General features: G+C 38.0%; 1 protein-coding gene across 10 annotated transcripts in view; it reads left to right on the forward strand.

Annotated features, from left to right (window-relative positions):
* Positions 1–19,014, forward strand: part of LRRIQ1 (leucine rich repeats and IQ motif containing 1) — a 243,654-nt gene that overhangs the window by 63,270 nt on the left and 161,370 nt on the right. The gene's annotated exons all lie outside the window — the stretch shown is intronic.

Below are 19,014 nucleotides of genomic sequence, written 5' to 3' on the forward strand. Positions count from 1 at the left end.
GAATTTTGTAGAAGGCCTTTTCTGCATCTATTGAGATAATTGTGTGGTTTTTGTCTTTGGTTCTATTTATATGATGGAGAAGTTTCTAAGTTATTTCTTTATAGCAGTGTAAGAATGATCTCATGCAGGAAATTGGTATCAAGAGAGGGGCATTGCTATAAAGATACCTAAAAATTTTGAAACAGCTTTGGAACTGCATAACAGGCAGACATTCAAAGAGTTTGGAGGGCTTAGAAGAAGACAGGAAGATGAGAGAAAGTTTGGAACTTATTGGAGCCTGGATAAATGGTTGTTGCCAAAATGCTGATAGTGATATGGACAGTGACATCCAGGATGCAGAGGTCTCAGATACAAATGAGAAACTTATGGGGAATTGGCAAGATTATGTGTGTTATGCCTTAGCAAAGAGTGAGACTGCATTCTATTCATACCCTAGTGATTGTTGGGCATCTGGACTTGAGAGTGGTGATTTATGGTTATCTGGTTAAAGAAACTTCTAAGCAGCAAAGGGTTCCAGACTTTGCCTGGCTGCTTCTAACAACCTGTGTTCAGATGTGGTAGCAAAATAATGACTTATAGTTGGAACTTACATTTAAAAGGGAAACAAAGCATAAACATTTGGAGAATTTTCAGTCTGGTATATGGTAGAGAAAGAAAAAAGCTTTTTTGGGGGGAGTAATTAAAGAAGGCTGTAGAGAAATTACTTGCTAGAGATATTTGCATGACTAAAAAGGAGGCAAGTGCTGATAGCCAAGACAATCAGGAAAAAGCTATGAAGGCATTACAGTGATCTAAGAGGCAGCCTAGGAGGACTGAATGGTTTCCTCAGCCAGGCCAAGGGCCCCACTGCCCTGTGTGGCTACAGGATACTGCTCCCCACATCCCGGCTGCTCGAGTTCCAGCTGTGGCTCAAACGAGCCCAGGCACAGCTTGGGCTTCCACTTTGCCTAATGCACATCATAAGCCTTGGCATCTTCCACGTGGTATTAAGCCTGCAGGTGCACAGAGTGCAAGAGTGGTGGATTCTTGGCAGCCTCTGCCTAGATATCAGAGGATGTATGGAAAACCCTGGGGGCCCAGGCAGATGCCTGCTACAAGGTCAGAGCCCTCATAGAGAACCTCTACTAAAGTAGGGCAGAGGGGACATGTGTGATTGGAGGCCCGACATAGTCTCTACTGAGGCACTACCTAGTAGAGCTAAAAGAAGGGTACCATGGTCCTCCAGACTCAAGAATTGTAGATACGCTGGCAGCTTGCACCTTGCACCCAAAAAAGCTACAGGCACTCAACTCCAGCCCATGAGAGCAACCTCTGGGGATAAACCCGGTAAAGCTACAGCAGTGGAGTTTTCCCAGACCTTGGAAGTCCAACCCTTACAGCATTATACCCTGGAGTCAAAGATTATTTTGGAGCTTTAAGATTTAATGACTTCCTTGCTAGGTTTTGAATTTGCATGGGGTTTGTAGCCCCTTTCATTTGGCTGATTTCTCCCTTTTGGAATTGTAATGTTTACCCAGTTCTGATACTCTCATTGTATCTTAGAAGTAAATAACTTGTTTCTGATTTTAGAGACACATAGGTGGAAGGGACTTGCCTTGTCTCAGATGAGACTTTGGACTTTTGAGTTAATTCTGAAATGAGTTAAGACTTTAGGGGACTGTTGGGAAGGCATGATTATATTTTACAATGTGAGAAGGACACGCTATTTGGGAGGGGGCAGGGGTGGATAAATATCTAAATACAACTTGGTTATTTGTTCCTGCCCGAGTCTCATGTTGAATTGTAATCCCCAGTGCTGAAGGTGAGGTATGGTGGGAGGTGTTTGACTCATAGGGTGGATCCCTGATAGCTTGATGCTGTCTTTTCAATAGTGAGTTCTCATAAGATCTGGTGGTTTAAAAGTGTGTGGCATCTGCCCCCTCCCTCTCACTTGTTTCTTTTTTTTTACCTTGCAACATGTCTGCTCCCTAATTGCCTTTTATGATGATTGTAAGCTTCCTAAGGTCTCTCTAGAAGCTGAGAAGATGCCAGCACCATACTTTCTGTAAAGCCAGTAGAACCAGGAACCAGTTAAACCTCTTTTATTTATAAATTGTCCAGTCTCAGTTATTTATTTGTAGCAATGCAAGAATGGCCTAATACAGTCTTCCTTTGAGAAGTGTCTGTTTATGTCCTTTGCCCATGTTTTAATGCGGTTATTTGTTTTCTGTTTGTTGAATTGTTTAAGTTCCTTATAGATTCTGTATATTAGACCTTTGTCAGATGTATAGTTTGGGAATATTTTCTCCTATTCTGTAGGTTGTCTGTTTACTCTGTTGATAGTTTCTTTTGCTTTACAGAAGCTCTTTAGTTTAATTAGGTCCCACTTGTCAATTTTTGTTGTTGTTGTTGTTGCAATTGCTTTTGGGGACTTAGTCATAAATTTTTTGGCAAGGCTGATATCCAGAATGGTGGTCCCTAGGTTTTCTCCTAGGATTTTTATAGTTTTAGGTGCTACATTTAGGTCTAATCCATCTTGAGTTAGTTTTTGTATATGGTGAAAAGTAAAGGTCCGGTTTTATTCTGGATGTGGATGGCCAGTTATCCCAGCACCATTTATTGAATAGGGAGCCCTTTCCACATTGCTTGCTTCTTAAAAAATTTGTTAAATATTAGATAATTGTACATGTATGGCTTTATTTCTGAGTTCTGTATCCCAGGGGTCCCCATCTTCCAGGTTATGAACCAGTAGTGGTCCATGGCCTGTTAGAATCCAGGCCTCACAGCAGAAGGTGAGTGGTAGGCAAGTGAGTGAATCTTTGTCTGTATTTACAACTGCTCGCTGTTGCTCGCATTACTGCCTGAGCTCCACTACCTGTCAATTCATCAGCAGCATTAGATTCTCATAGGAGCGTGAATCCCATTGTGAACTGAGCATGCAAGGGATCTACATTGCACACTCCTTGTGATAATCTGGGGAGTAGCTGCAAATGCAGGTTAACATTTGCAGAGAGTTTTGACTGCACAGAGCTCATAATAAATCAGTTGCTTACAGAATCATATCAAAACCCCATCAGTGAGTGGCAAGTAACAATTAAACTGCATTTGGTGGCAGACTTTATGGTGTCAAGAGAGTTGATGTACTTCAATTATACAGCTGCAACGTATGGCAGGTTTTAAGTCAGAATCCAACACTTATTTTAGTCTGTGTGTGGCCCACTCATTATTTTATTTATCACTTCCATCTACACCTCTTTCCTGCACTGTGCACTTGCCTCAGTCACAGTTTTTGTAAGCCCACAAGATAACCTCAGCCAAAATGAGTAAAAGCCAAACATCCCTGGAGAGTTTATTTGAAAACCGTGAAAGGCTCTTCAAATGATGAGACATCAGAAGACTCTGTAAGACTGCCAACAAAAAAAAAGTTGCATCTAAAAGAAAATATCAAGATTTCTACTTAAATCACGAGTTCATTGCAACAAATGATTCACATTTTCCAAGTCCATTTTGTATAATATTTGGCATCTGGCTATACAATGAACCCATGAAACCTTCAAAACTTCTTTGTCACATGGAGACCAAGCACCCTGCACTAACCTTTGGTGTTTTTCAAAAGGAAAAACATGTAGAACAGAAGCAGTTATTGAAGGCCACCACTTTATCAAACGTGCCTGCACTGACGGCATCATTCTTAGAGACTAACCACATTGCTAAAGCAAAGAAGTCCTTTGCTATTGGTGAAGAGTTAATCCTGCCTGCTGCTAATGACATTTGTCATGAAGTTTTAAGAGAGGCTGCCATTTAAAAGGTGACACATGTTCCTCTTTTGGCTAGTACTATAACCAGACAATTAGATGAAATAGCAGAGGATATTGAGACGTAATTGTTGGAGAGGATTAATGAGTCACCATGGTACACAATCCAGGTTGATGAGTCTACTAATGTTGACAACAAGGTAACAATACTTGTCTTTATGCGACATATTTTTCAGGAGGGTGTGCATGAGGATACGTTATGTACACTTTTGTTGTCAACCAACACAACAGCTGCAGAACTGTTCAAGTATTTGAATAATTACATCTCAGGAGAATGGAATTGATCATTTTGTGTCAGTATATGCACAAATGGAGCAGCTACCATGACTGGACAGCTTTCTGGTTTCACTACTCAGGTCAAAGAGGTTGCTTCTGAATGGAAGTTATGCATGGTGGCATCCTTAAAGAAATGCTGGCTAGCTCAAAAATGTCACTTGAAATTAATGTTTTGCAGGATATGACTAAAATTGTCAACCACGTTAAAGTGCATGCCCTTAACTCACATCTGTTTGCACAGGTACGTGAGAAGATGGATGCAGAGCACGCATGTCTTCTCTTATATACAGAAGTGAGATGGCTTTCTAAAGGCAGATCACTGGCCAGAGTTTTTGAGCTATAAGAGCCACTCCAAAGATTTATTTTAGAAAACACCCACCACTGGCAGCACATTTCAGTGACACAAAAAGTGTCCCCACATTTGCTTACTTCTATGATATATGACACCTCAACAAACTCAACCTGTCACTTCAGAGGAGAACAATAATTGTGTTCAAGTCGGCAGATAAAGTGGCTGCATTCAAAGCCAAACTGGAATTTTGGATGCAACAAGTGAACATAGAGATTTTTTATATGTTTCAGACAGTAGCAGAGATTTTTGAAAGAGACTGAGCCAGGGCCTCCTTTCTCCCAGCTGCTGCATCATGGCCTATCTCAGCTTTCAAAAGAGTTTGAGCATTATTTCCCAACCACAAAAGACCCCTGAACTGAGAAGGAATGGATCTGTGACCATTTGTGAATAAGCCAGGTGAATCGACTTTGGCCAGGCTAGAAGAGGATCAACTGCTTGAGACTGCAAATGATGGTGGCCTTAAAAGTACATTTGAGACAACTTCAAATCTCTATACATTCTGAATTAAAGTCAAAGCTAGATATCCTGAGTTTGCCAGAAAAGCGCTGGAAAGCCTGCTTCAATTTGCAGCATTTAATCTTTGTGAAACAGGGCTTTCTGGAGAGATAGCAACCAAAATGAGATTACAGTGTAGACCAGACATAAGCAACACACTGCATGTCACTGTCTTCCATCACCACCAAATAGGGCCATCTATTTGCAGGAAAGCAAGCTCAGGGCTCCCACCGATTCTACATTGTGGTGAGTTGTATAATTATTTTATTATATACTAAAATGTAATAATAATAAAAATAAATTACACAATAAAGGCAATTTGCTTGAATCATCCAGAAACCATTACCATGAAACTGGTTACTGGTGCCAGAGAGGTTGGAGACCACTGCTATATCCTGTCCCATTGGTCTATTTGTTTGTTTTTGTACCAATACCATGCTATTTTGGTTACTATAGTCTTATAGCATAGTTTGGAGTCTAGTAGTGTGATACCTCTGACTTTGTTCTTTTTGCTTAGGATTTCCATGTCTATATGGTCTTTTTTATGTTCCATATTAATTTTAGAATAGTTTTGATTCTAATTCTATAAAAAATGATGTTGGTAGTTTGGTAGAAATAGTGTTATATCTGTAAACTCCTTTGGGCAGTATGGCCATGTTAATGATGTTGATTCCTTTAATCCATGAGCATGGAATGTTTTTCCATTTGTATTATCTCTGATTTCTTTCAGTGGTGCTTTGTGGTTCTCTTTGTAGAGATCTTTCACATTCTGGTTAGATGTATTGCTAGGTGTGTGTACGTGTGTGTTTGTGTGTGTATGTCTATTGTAAATGGATTTGTATTCTTGATAAGGCTCTCAGCTTCAATATTACTGGTGTATAGAAATGCTACTGATTTTTCTGCATCGATTTTGTATCCTGAAACTTTACTAAAGTCATTTATCAAATCGAGGAGCCTCTGGGCAGAGTCTTTAGGATTTTCTAGATGTAGAATCACATCATCAGAAAGTGAGATATTTTACTTCTTTTTTCTATTTGTGTGCCTTTTATTTTTTTCTCTTGCCCGATTGCTCTGACTAGAACTTCCAGTACTGTGTTGAATAGGAGTGGTGATAGTGGACATCCTTGTCTTGTTCCAGTTCTCAAGGAGAATGCTTCCAGCTTTGGCCCATTCATTATAATCTTGGCTGTGTCTTTGTCATATAGGGCTCGAATTATTTTGAGTTATGTTCTTTAAGTGCCTAGTTTGTTGAGAGTTTTTATCATTAATGGATGTTGGATTTTGTCAAAAGCTTTTTCTGTGTCTATTGAGAGGATCATATGGATTTTTTTTTTAATTCTGCTTATGTGGTGAATTATATTTATTGATTTGCATGTATTAAACCAGTCCTGCATCCCAGTAATAAAGTGTACTTGATTGTGGTGAGTTAACTTTTTTATGTGCTGCTACATTTGGTTTGCTAGTATTTTGTTGAGGATTTTTGCATCTAGGTTCATCAGGGATATTGACGTGTAGTTTCCTTTTTTTGTTGTTGTTCTGTCACTGCCGGATTTTGGTATTAGAGTGATGCTGGCTTCATAAAGCCTTGCATCATGCATGAGGTATGGGGGAGTCCCTCCTCCTCACATTTTTTTGTGGAATAGTTTAAGTAGGACTGGTGCCAGCTCTTCCTGGTATTGTATAATTCAGCTTTGAATCCATCTGGTCCAGGGCCCTTTTTGGTTAGTTAGTTTAGTTTTTCTTTTTTTTTTTTTAATTACTAATTCAATTTCAGAACTCCGTATTGGTCTGTTCAGGGTTTCTGTTTCTTCCTGACTTACTCTTGCAAGGTTGTGTGTTTCCAAGAATTTATCCACTTCCTGTATATTTTCTTGTTTGTGTGAATAGGATTATTTATACTACTCTCTGAGGATATTTTGTATTTCTGTGGGATTGGTTGTAGTATCAGCTTTGTTGTTTCTCAAGACAGTTATTTGGATCTTCTCTCATTTTTTCTTGTTAATCTAGCTAGTAATCTATTTATCTTGTTTCTCCTTTCAAAGAAAGAGCTTTCAATTTTGTTTATTCTTTGTGTGGATTTTTAGGTCTAAATTATGTTTGGTTCTGCAGTGATTTAGTTATTTCTTTTGTTCTAGCTTTGGGGTTAGTTTGTTCTTGGTATTCTAGTTCCTGTAGGCATGATGTTAAATTGTTAATTTGAGATTTTTCTAACTTCTTGATGTAGGCATTTAGTGCTGTAAACTTTCCTCTTAACACTGTTGTAGTTCTTTCCCAGAGATTTTGGTATATTGTGTATCCTTTTTCATTCATTTCAAATAATTTGTAAATTTCTGCCTTAATTTTGTTGTTTAACCAAAAGGCATTCAGAAGCCAGTTGATTTCCATGTAGTTGTGTGGGTTTTGAGAGACCATCTTGGTGTTGATTTGTATTTTTATGCTACTGTGGTCTGAAAGTATAATTGGTATGACTTCTGTGCGTTTTAATTCATTCAGACATGCTTTAGGCTGAGTATGAATTTGACCTTAGCATATGTTCTGTGTGTAGATGAGAAGAATGTATATTCTGTGGTTTATGGGTAGAGCATTCTGTAGATACCTATTAGTTCCAGTTGCTCAAGTGTCAAATTTAAGTCTAGAATTTCTTTGTTGGTTTTCTGCTTAAATGATGATCTGTCTAATGCTATTCATGGGAAGTTGAAGTCCTCCATGATTACTGTGTGGCTAAGTCTTTTTGTAGGTCTAGAAGTACTCTTTTTATTAATTTAGGAGCTCCAATGTTGGGTCTGTATGTGTTTAGGGTAATTATGTCATCTTGTTGGCTTAAACCCTTTATCATTATGCAGTGCCCTTCTTTGTCCTTTTAAACTGTTGTTGGTTTAAAGCATAGTTTATCTGATATATGTATAGCAACTCCTGCTCTTCTATGTTTTCTCTTGCATGATAGACCTTTCTTGAACCCTTTACTTTGAGCCTGTATGTTTCGTTAAATGTGAGGCAGACCTCTTGAAGACAACAGATAGATGGGTCTTGTTTTTTATTCAGCTTCTCAATTTGTGCCTTTTAAGGGGGCATTGTATTAGTTTATTCTCACACTGCTATAAAGAACAACCTGAGACTGGGTAATATATAAAGAAATGAGATTTAGTTGACTCACCTTTCTGCATGCTTAACAGGAAGCATGACTGGGAGGCCCCAGGAGACTTACAATCATGACAGAAGCTGAAGGGGAAACAAGCACCTTCTTCACATGGTGGCAGGAGAGAGAGATAGCAGGGGGGAACTGCCACACACTTTTAAACCATCAGATCTCATAACAGCTCAATCACTACCATGAGAACTGCATGGCAATATCTGCCCCCTGATTCAATACCTCCCACCAAGTTTCCTCCCACAACATTGGGAATTACATTTTAATATAAGATTTGGGTGGGAGCACAGTCAAACCATGTAATTCTGGCATCTCCCAAATTCCATCTCCTCACATTTTAAAACACATTCATGCCTTCCCAACAACCCCCAAAGTCTTACTCATTCCAGTATTAACCAAAAAGTTCAAGAACAAAATCTCTTCTGAGACAAACCACATCTCTGCCTATGAGCCTGTAAAATAAAAAACAAGTTAGTTACATAGAAGATACAAGAGGGGTACAGGCATTGGGTAAATGCTCCCATTCCAAAAGGAAAAATTGGCCAAAACAAAGGGTCTACAGGCCCCATGCAAGTCTGAAATCCAATAGGGCATCCTATTAAAGTTTAATATTATCTTCTTTGACTCCATGTCTCACATCCAGGTCATGCTGATGTAAGAGGTTGACTCCCATGGCCTTGGGAGGCTTCACCCCTGTGGTTTTGCAGGTTATTCATCTGAGACCTCTTCAGGCTGGACTTCCTTGTCCATATCACTATTAGCAATTTGGTCAAAGCAATTCAAGAAGTCTCTAGGAAGACATCTTCCTGTCTTCTTCTGAGCCCTCCAAACTGTTCCAAACTCTGCCCATTACCCAGTTCCAAAGTTGCATCCACATTTTCGGATACCTTTATAACAGTACCCCACTCCTGGTACCAATTGTCTGTATTAGATCATTCTGACATTGCTGTAAATAACTACCTGAGACTGGGAAATTTATGAAGAAAAGAGTTTCAGTTTACTCACAGTTCTGCAGGCTTAACAGGAAGCATGACTGAGAGGCCTCAGGACACTTACAATCATGGTGGAAGGCGAACAGAAAGAAAATACCTTTTTTACATGGTGGCAAAAGAAAGAGAGATAATGAGGGGGGAACTGCCACACACTTTTAAACCATCAGATCTCATGAGAACTCACTCACTATCACAAGAACAGCATGGGGAAAATACACCCCCATGAACCAGTCACCTCCCACCAGGTTCTTCCCCCAATATTGGGAATTAATGACTGATATGGTTTGGCTGTGTGTCCCCACCAAAATCTCAATTCAACATATAAGTCATTAGTTCTGTTTACATTCAAGGTTTATGTTGATATATAAAGTTTTGACCCTATTGTGAAGTTTCCTTAAAGCATCTGTGGTTTCTTTTATGTAGTTCCCTTAAAGCATCTGTAGGCTATATACTTAGCTGTGATTTGGTGGTAGCAGTTATAATTCTTTCATCTCCATGTTTAGATTTCCCTTCAGGGTCTCTTCTAAGGCTGGTCTAGTGATAGTGAATTTCCTTAACATTTGTTTGTCGGAAAGAAATTTTATTTCTTCTTTGCTTATAAAGCTTAGTTTGGCAGGGTATGAAATTCTTGGTTGATGTTTCTTTCTTTTCTTTGAGAATGCTGAAAATAGTCCCCTAATCTCTTCTGGTTTGTATGGTTTCTGCTGAGATATCTGCTGTTAGTCTGATGGGGTTTCCTTTGTATGTGACCTGACCTTTTTTTACCAGATGGATTTAAGTTTCTTTCTTTAGTGTTGACCTTAATTTTTGACTATATGCCTTGGTGATATTTATTTTGTATATTATCTGGCAGTTGTCCTCTGGATTTCTTGGATCCAGATGTCTACCTCTCTAGCAAGACTAGGGAAATTTTCTTGAATTATTTCCTCAAATATGTTTTCTAGGTTGTTTTCTTTTTCCATTTCTCTCCCTGGAATGCCAATAATTCATAGGTTTGCTAGCTTTACATAATAACATATTTCCTGGAGACTTTGTTCATTTTTAAAGTTCTTTTTCCTTTATTTTTTTTCTTACTGTGTTAGTTCGAATAACTGGTCTTCAAGCTCTGAAATTCTGTTTTGTCTTTTGTCTACTCTATTGATAAAGCTTTCAATTGTATTTTGAAAATCCTTAAGGCAATTTTTCAGTTCCTTTATCTCTGATTGATTTGTTTTTACAATTTTTATATCTGCCATCATTTTCTGTATTGCTTTAGATGTTTCTTTGCATTGATTTTCAACCTTAACTTGGATCTCATTGGACTTCCCTGCAATCCAAGCTTTGAAATATCCATCTGTTATCTCTGAGCCTCCACTTTGTCTAAGAACCATTGCTGATGAGCCATAGTGATACTTTGATGGTATAACAATATTCAGATTTTTAATGGTGGCTGGTATAATTTGGCTGTTTCCCCACTAAAATCTCATCTTGAATCGTAGTTCCTTTAATCCCCTCATATCATGGGAGGGACCTGGTGGGAGGTAATTGAATCATGGAGGCAGTTACTTCCATGCTGTTCTCATGATAGTGAATGAGTTCTCATGAGACCTAATGGTTTTATAAGGGCTTTTTCACCTTTTGCTCATCATACCTCCTTCCTATCACCATGTGAAGGAGGACATGTTTGCTTCCCTTTCTACCATTATTATGTGAGACCTCCACAGCCCTGAACAAATGTGAATCAATTAAACCTCTTTCCTTTATAAATTACCCGGTCTCACATAGTTCTTTGTAGCAGTGTGAGAATGGAATAATACAGTAAATTTGTTCTGATAGAGTTGTGTGCTGCTATAAGGATACCCAAAAATGTGGAAGCAACTTCAGAACTGGGTAACAGGCAGATGTTGAAACAGTTTAGAGGACTCCGAAGAAGAAAGGAAAATGTAGGAATGTGTGAAACTTCCTAGAGACTTGGAGGGCTCCAGAGGACAGGAAGATGTGGAAAAGTTTGGAACTTCCTAGAGACTTGTTAAACGGCTTTGACCAACATGCTTATAGTGATATGCACAATGAAGTCCAGGCTGAGGTAGTCTCAGATGGGAAGAGAAACATTTTGGGAACTGGAGCAAAGGTGAGTCTTGCTGTGTTTTTGCAAAGAGACTGACAGCTTTTTCCCCCCGGCCCTAGGGATCTGTGGAACTTTGAACTCCAGAGAGATAATTTGGGTTATCTGGTAGAAGTAATTTCTAAGTGGCAAAGCATTCAAGAGAAAGCAGAGAATAAAAGTTTGGAAAATGTGCAGCCTGAAGATGGGATATAAAAGAAAAATCCATTTTCTGGGGAGAAATTTGAGCTGGTTACAGAAATTTGCATAATTAACAAGGAGCTGAATGTTAGTTACCAATTCAATAGGGAAAATATCTCCAGGGCATGCCAGAGGCCTTCAAGGGAGCCCTTCCTATCACAGGCATGGAGGCCTCAAAGGGAAAAGTGGTTTTGTGGGCCGGGCCCAGGGCCTTACTGCTTTGTGCAAACTCGGGACTTGGTACCCTGTGTCCCAGCCATGGCTAAAAGGGGCCAACATACAGCTCAGGCTGTTGTTTCAGAGTGCAAGTCCCCAGCCTTGGTGGCTTGCATGTGGTGTTGGGCCTGCAGTTGCTTCAGAGTGCAAGCCCCCAGCCTTGGTGGCTTACATATGGTGTTGGGCCTGCAGTTGCACAGAAGCCATGAATTGAGGTTTGGGAACTTCCACTTAGATTTCAGAGGATGTATGGAAATGCCTAGATGTCCAAGCAGAAGTTTGCTGCAGGGGTGGAGCTCTCATGGAGAACCTTTGCTATGGCAATCCAGAGGGACATGTTGGGTTGGATTTCTCACACAGATTCCCCACTGAGGCACTGCCTGGTGGAGCTGTCAGAAGAGGGCCACCATCTTCCAGAGCCAAGAATTATAGATCCATGGAAAGCTTACACTGTGTGCCTTGAGAAGCCACAGTCACTCAAAGCCAACCTCTGAATACAGCTGTGAAGGAGGCTGTACCCTACAAAGCCACAAGGGTGAAGCTGCTTAAGGCTGTGGGAGCCCACCTCTTGTATCAGCATGACTGTATGTGAGACATGGAGTCAAAAGAGATCATTTTGGAACTTTAAGGTTTAATGACAGCGCTATTGGATTTCAGAGTTGCATGGGGTCTCTAGCTCCTTTGTTTTGGCCAATTTCTCCCATTTGGAATGAGTGTATTTACCCAATGCCTGTACCCCCATTGTATCTAGGAAGTAGCTAACTTGCTTTCAGTTTTACAGACTAATAGGTGGAAGAGACTTGCTTTGCCTCAGATGAGACTTTGGACTTGGACTTTTAGGTTAATGCTGGAATAAGCTAAAACTTTGGGGGTTGTTGGAAAGGCATGACTGTGTTTTGAAATGTGAGGGCATGAGGTTTGGGAGGGGCCAGGGGCATAATGATATGGTTTGGCTGTGTCTCTACCCAAATTTCGTCTTGAATTGTAGTTCCCATAATCTGCACCTGTTGTGGGAGGGACTCGGTGGAAGATAATTGAATCATGGTGGTAGTTACCTCCATGCTGTTCTCATGATAGTGAGTGAGTTCTCATGAGATCTGATGGTTTTTTTAGGGGCTTTTCCCCTTTTGCTCGACACTTCTTCTTCCTGTTGCCATGTAAAGAAGGATGTATTTGCTTCCCCTTCTGCCATGATTATAAGTTTCCTGAGGCCTCCCCAGCCCTGTGGAACTGTGAGTCAATTAAGCTTCTTTTCTTTATAAATTACCCAGTCTCAGGCAGTTCTTTATCACAGTGTAAAAACGGACTAATAGTGGCAGAATTCTTACACTGTTTTTTTTTCCTCATATTGAGAGGGTTGTGTTTTGTAGGACCTTTTGGATTTGCTTCTATAGTCCTATGCACTCTGTGGGAAGGTTTTGTATTGGGATGCTCAATTTAACCTGCAAACCAGTAGGTGGTGTTTGCAGGTAAGAGCCAGCTGCCACACAAACAGTTGTGTATGACCCTGATCTGCGTTTACCGTGAGCTACTCTCTATTGTTTCACTTGAAGGGCTGGGCAGTTGGATGTCTGGTCCCCTGAGCTTCCTATTCCAGGGAGGTGTGGGGACACAGCTGGTCAAAGCTAGAGGCCCTGGCTTGTTCATGAATATACCTATGACAAGCACAAGCACCGGCCGTAGTGAAGGTGGATGAGAGGAATTCCTGCTGAAGTGACCTGAGGTCTCTGTGGAGAGATGAGGGAGGGTCACTGGCTTTTCTTCCTAGATAGGTGGGGGATATGATCTCTTTACCTATCACACCCTGATTCCAAGGCTTGTGAATTCTAATTCTGATGACATTGTAGCCTATCTCTGTCCCACAATGTGGTTGAGTGTCATGAGAAACATCTGTTTTGCAACTCTTCGTTGGTGTGGTTTCAGGGCATAACCTCATCACTCAGCCTGATACAGACAGCATCATGGCTCACCTGTTCTCCAGTGTGTCAGCCTTCTGCTTCTTGTAAAGTGAGGGCTCTACCTTTGAGCCTATGCCAGTGGGTGTTGGTTGTGGTGGTCTTAACTGGTTGGGTTGCCCTGACATCAGACCCTGGAGGTAGTGGTCAGGTGCCAGAGGAGTTGGACTGGGCTAAGTAGTTCACCCATTCCCAAGCCTCTAGATAGCACACTGAACGGTGCATATGAGTCCTGAAGGGGCTGTACTGGAGTCAGCCTAGTGCAGAGTTCAGGTGCTGATTGTGATTGGGTGCAGGGTGGTCCCCAGGTCCCCAGCCATGGTCTCAGGAAGTGGCAGCCAGCACACTTAGGTGGTGGAAACCCAAGGGAATATTACAGGCCTGTAGGGGTTTGGTTTACAGAAGGCTCTGGGTTTCAAGTGAAACATTTAGGCAGTGCAGGGTCACTGTGCTGTGTGCTGTTCACTCTAGCTCTGTCCAACAGCAGCATTAGAACTGTATGAAAGTGGGTCAGTATGATAATTAAAGCTTTCATTTCTTGCCTGTCTGAATTATGTAGTTCACTTTAGCTTTTTAGAAAACTTATTTTCCAAACATGGTCTAATGGATTCCATAGTTTTGGAATTCTTTCAGGTTTGAGAGTATCTGTGAGTCGCTTTTGTACCTGAATGAGAATGTAGCTGTGCATTCTATTTTTAGGTCACACTTTCACTTGGTAACTTCATGGTCATTGTTTCATTGCATAAATGGTATTGTGTGTTGCCATGGTAAATCTTGAGGATAACTGGATTTTCTATCCTCATGACTGATTTCTTCCTTGATACTCAAGTACTATTTTCTTTGTCCTTACACAGTAACTTAACCAATAGACATTTTATTGTCTAAACATTCATTAAAGTTTTCTTTGGAAAGTAATATTCTTTCCAAACTATGGATTAAGTTATTTATTCATTTCTGGAAATTTTTGATTTTTATATAGTTGAAAAACTTTTTGGTTAGTTTTCATTTTTTTATTATAGATGATCCATATTTTGGTTATATTTGTCTTTCACTCATGCATTTTATTATTTAGTTGATTTAACCTATGTCATTTCTTCATCTGCTTCTTCACACTTAATTCCCAGTGTGATTATCTCCTCTTTGTGGACAACTCAATTTCTAGCTCTCTGTTCCATATATGTTTTTTCTAAATTATTTATTAGCTCGGTCATGCTGTTACTTTGGTCTGTTTGCTTACCTACATCTGTTGTTTTAATATCTTTGAAATCTAGTCATATTAAATTTTTTAAAATATTCTTCTGTAGCCCAAAGTATTTTCAACATTTTGTCCTTCTTGAGTTACATTTTCTTCAGAATAGAGAATCCTTATTGTATTAGTTACATATTGCTGTGAAGCAAATTATCCCAAACCTTAGCAACAAATATTTATTACCTAGCATTTTCTGAGAGAAATCTGGGAATGCCTTACTTAGCTGGGTGGTTCTGGCTCAGGGTCTGTTGAGGTTTCATTTTGTAGCTGTCAACCAGGACTCTCATCTTCTCAAGGTTCAGTGAAAATAAAAAATTTACTTCTAAGCTCACTCACATAGTTTTTGGCAGACCTCAGTTTCACATATTTTTGGATAATTTCCTTTTAAAAAAAAGATTAGGCTGACTTTTAAATTATATAATAAAAATGTGCCTTTCTTAAATGCACCTCTCTCCTCACTGCGATAGTTAGACCAGTGTTTTAGAGACCAAACTGAATCCTTTAAAAAATAATTTTGCTGAATTTTCTTTAAATCTTTCAACTTAAAATCTAAGAGATATGCCTTTCCTTCTATAGAGAGCATTCTCCCACTTTGGCATATAACAAACACTTGTGATGGGAGAGAGCATCAGGTTTTCCCAAATTTTTGAATAGTTCAATTCAATAACCATTTTTTTTTTTTGCTGCTGTTGTTGGTGGCGGCAATAGTGGTCAGAATTAAATACAAAATAACAGTTCTTTTCAATACTGATTCTTTTCCCAAATATACTGTTTTTAAAAAACACTACACAAGAAATTAAATTATCATTTAAAAATATAAAAAAAGAGAAGTATACAGAATGAGCTGTGAAACTTTATCTTTCTGCTCACCTCCTTTCTCTCGTTTTGCAGGGGTGACCATTGTTAACAATTGCTTGTGACTCATTCTAGACCTTGTCCTATGCAATAAAATGAGAGATATGTAGATTTAAGTTAAGGTTCATGTGTATATTTAAATTTAGGTTTACTCCATAGCTAAAAGCCTATGTATGCAACTTAGGTTTTACATACAGTAATATATCATGGACATTCTTCCATTTTAGTACTACTCTATATTAAAGATTATAAATATTCATTTTAGATACACTCCATAATTTAACTGTTCCCTTATTGATGGACATTAAACTTGTCTCCATTTTTTTGCATTTAAATAATACAGACAAGAACATTTCTATGTATTTGTTTATATTGGTGTATCACTATGTAGTAGATTCATAGAAGTAAAAATGCTAGGTAAAATATTTCTTAATATTCTGAGGCTTGAAATCACGGTTATTCCAGCAGATTGGAATCTCTAACAGAATGTTGAATAGGATAATTGTACCTTCCTTGTACTTGATTGAAAATTACGTTGTCTTTTAAAATTTGATATTAGCAGATAATTCTTGTTAATTCCTTCTAGACTAATATGTGGCACACTGTTAGTTGTTTTTGACATGTACAGCCCTAAGGTGGTAGCACGTGTGGCATGTGTGAGAAAAAGCAAGGAGGCCAGCAAGTTAGAATGAACTGACAAAAAGAGACAGTAGTAGAGGATGAGTTCAACGAGATTATGAGAGGCAGATCATGGAGGGTCATGTAGGCCATCTTCAAGGCTTTGGAGAATCTTCTCTCCATTATCAAAAATATAAAGTCTACAATTATTGTCTCCACTTCCACTGCACTGATGAAAACAGGTTTTCATCCTGTTTATACCACTAATGCCTCTAGTAAACTGTTTCATCACTGTCAAAACATTGACCTCTTCTGATTCCTTTGTGAACTATACCTAATACTGTGGACTGTTTATAATTCCGTATAAATAAAAATGCCTTTCATAATACAATTTCATAATTGTATACTATTTTATTTTTATTCTTCTACCTTTCTTCATTGCAGAATTCTGTTTGCATTTTCCTCGTTTCTTCTCCCAATTGTTCTCCTGCTTTATCTGCTTTCTCCTTTCAGCTTTCTTTGCCGAATCCTGCACCTTTCGTCATTGTGTAACCTAATGTTTCATTCTTGGCTCTCTTTTTGGATGACCCTTGAAAAATATCACAAATATGTTCCCCATTCCAAATGAGTTAATAGAAATTTCTATTTCAGATTAGTTCTGGAAAACTTAAGAGCAATGTATATGGTTTTTAAAAATATTAAGCCTATGTAAGTAGACTGCTTAAGACATTTAAATATTTAATAAAGGACATTTCACTTTACACAACTACTAATCTGTTTTAATTGGTATTTTATTTTGCCTGGGCTGTCTGCTTCAGTGGATTAATTGATGCTCATCAGATATGATTGTAAGGCTTACAAAATTTCAATATATTTTCTATTTTAGCAGACCTTAAATTTCATGACAGCCAATATACATTTATTAAAATATATAACAAACTATTTCTAATCCATTGAAATTTATAATATAGAATTGATCTGTCATTTTAACTCTGTCAAATATTTGATAAGGCAGAACAATTTATTCCCAGATACTAATAGATAACAATTTTCTCTAAGTTGTAATTGTTATTTTACATTATAGGAAAATATCAGTACATCAATCATAGATTAAAAACTTAAAAATGCTAGAGTATAGCCTGAATTTGGATTTCAGTTTGTCTTCTTCTATGAGCCTATTATGTATTTTCATGCTTTCTTTGATATTACATGATTTATTTTTCATTATAAGAGAATTTACTGTTTGCATAAAAATTTTTTATAAGAAATAACATTTATAACATTAAGTTACTATATTTGACTCAAACTATTAGAGATACTGTAATTTTGAAATTTATTTAAGATATATCTTGAAATATATCTCTATGAAACATTTTTATAGTACACTAATTTTCTTATTGCATTATCTGAATTTTTAAATATATGCTGAATTAAATTTTCTTATAAGATTTCATTAATATTAATTGATTCTTTTATTTCTTCATCTCATAAAAAGTAGACTGTTCACCCTTTCTTTCTGTGAATTTATACATAATCAAAATAACAAATCTTGGGTTAGATATTCTAAATTCCCCCAGGATAAATGTATTTCATAAATTCCAGGTATCAATTTTTATACATAATATATATTTTAAAAATTACATATTTAAATTTATTATCAAATAACCTTTTTGTTTTAAAAAACTCATGTTTATGTCAACATTTAATTGAAAAAAAAAAACAATTTTGTAGGAGTATAACAAGAAAATCAGAATGAATCACAGTTCTCCAAAATGCAACCTCAGGGACTCCTGTGTATACAGTTCTCACTAAAGACATTCTGCTTACCAATGCGTACTTAAGACCTTAAACTTTACTTCCAGTTTCTAGAATTGCTTATTTTATTTTATTTTTATTTATTTATTTATTTTTAGGACTGCACCCATGATATGGTGCCTATAGTTCTTTATTTTATTTTATTTATTATACTTTAAGTTCTAGAGTACATGTGCACCACGTGCGGGTTTGTTACGTATGTATGCATGTGCCATATTGGTGTGCTGCACCCATTAACTCGTCATTTACATTAGGTATATCTCCAGTGCTATCCCTCACCCCTCACCCCACCCTATGACAGGCCCCAGTGTGTGATGTTTCCCACCCTGTGTCCAAGTGTTCTCATTCTCATTGTTCAATTCCAACCTATGAGTGAGAAAGTGTGGTGTTTGGTTTTCTGTCCTTGCGATAGTTTGCTCAGAATGATGGTTTCCAGCTTCATCCATGTCCCTACAAAGGACATGAACTCATCCTTTTTTATGGCTACATAATTTTAACTAACAGAGTAACACCTACAGAAAAAAAATGCATAATCTAGTATCTGATTTAAAGAACATTTTCTAGATTTTTAATATCTTCCTTGAAACTTTACAAACTTCCTCAGCGTCTTTTTCTCATGCTAACTCCTGATGGCTGATTTAAGCAACCTTCTCAGTTTTTTCCTTATGACCACTGAGTTACAGTTTCTAAGGCTCATCTAATATTTTGTAGATAGTATCATACTGATTTTAAGTTTATCTGGTCAAAGAGGAAGTCCCTCACGACAATATTGAAATACCTGAAGAATATGCTACTAATTCATTGGTTCTGATGATTGTACATACTTCATTTGGGAATCTAAGGTAGATATTCAAATGGTAGGAAAATGACATTCTAATACTATACATGCAACCTGAAGCAAGGATTCAAAGTTTAAAGGCTCTGGAATGAGTTAAAAACTATTCTTTTAAGAAAAAAGTCCTTAT

This window comes from Pongo abelii, chromosome 10 (assembly GCF_028885655.2).
Source record: "Pongo abelii isolate AG06213 chromosome 10, NHGRI_mPonAbe1-v2.0_pri, whole genome shotgun sequence".
NCBI classification, from domain to species: Eukaryota; Metazoa; Chordata; class Mammalia; order Primates; family Hominidae; genus Pongo; species Pongo abelii.